At 55.9% G+C, this 680-nt stretch overlaps 1 non-coding gene across 1 annotated transcript; it reads right to left on the bottom strand.

The window, feature by feature from the left end:
• Positions 1–461: 461 nt before the first annotated feature.
• TRNAA-AGC lies at positions 462–534 on the bottom strand. Its single transcript has one exon. It is a non-coding gene; the product is annotated as a tRNA-Ala (tRNA).
• Between the last annotated feature and the right edge of the window lie 146 nt (positions 535–680).

The raw sequence follows: 680 nt of genomic DNA, 5'->3' as shown, positions 1-680 counted from the left end.
GTAGTGCACCCACACCTGTCTCAGGAGGAAAAGAGCAGGGCAGACACTGATCTCCTCTCTGGTGACAGTGACAGAACCCGAGGGAATGGCCTGAACCTGTATCAGGGCAGGTTTAGGTTGGGGATTAGAAAGAGCTTCTTCACCCAGAGGGTGGCTGGGCACTGGAACAGGCTCCCCAGGGAAGTGGTCACAGCACCAAGCCTGACAGAGTTCTAGAAGTGTTTGGACAATGCTCTCGGACACATCATATGACACTTGGGGTGTCCTGTGCAAGGCCAGGAGTCGGATTCGAAGATCCTTGTGGGTCCCTTCCAACTCGGCATATTCTGTGATTTTATGGTCTTTAAGAATGTTAAGGAAGCGAATAAAAATATAAAGAATTTCAAAAGGCAAAACCAGCAACGCTCTGGCGTACAAAAGAAGCCGGTTGTAGGCTGGCAACAGAGGGCAGGAAAACTAGCTGGAGAATGCGGGCATCGATCCCGCTACCTCTCGCATGCTAAGCGAGCGCTCTACCATTTGAGCTAATTCCCCGCGCTGCTCGCGGCTTTACTCAGAGCCTGTATAGTCACTTCTCGCGAGATGCCGTGTGCAGCCGGCCGTTACACGTCCCGGTCCGAGCTCCCAGTGCGCCTGCGCGGGAGCGCGACGGCCGGGGCTCGGCGGCGGGCCGGGCGGGG

Source organism: Corvus brachyrhynchos, unplaced genomic scaffold, assembly GCF_000691975.1.
Source record: "Corvus brachyrhynchos isolate BGI_N302 unplaced genomic scaffold, ASM69197v1 scaffold115, whole genome shotgun sequence".
NCBI lineage: Eukaryota > Metazoa > Chordata > Aves > Passeriformes > Corvidae > Corvus > Corvus brachyrhynchos.
This window is presented reverse-complemented; position numbering and strand designations above follow the sequence as displayed.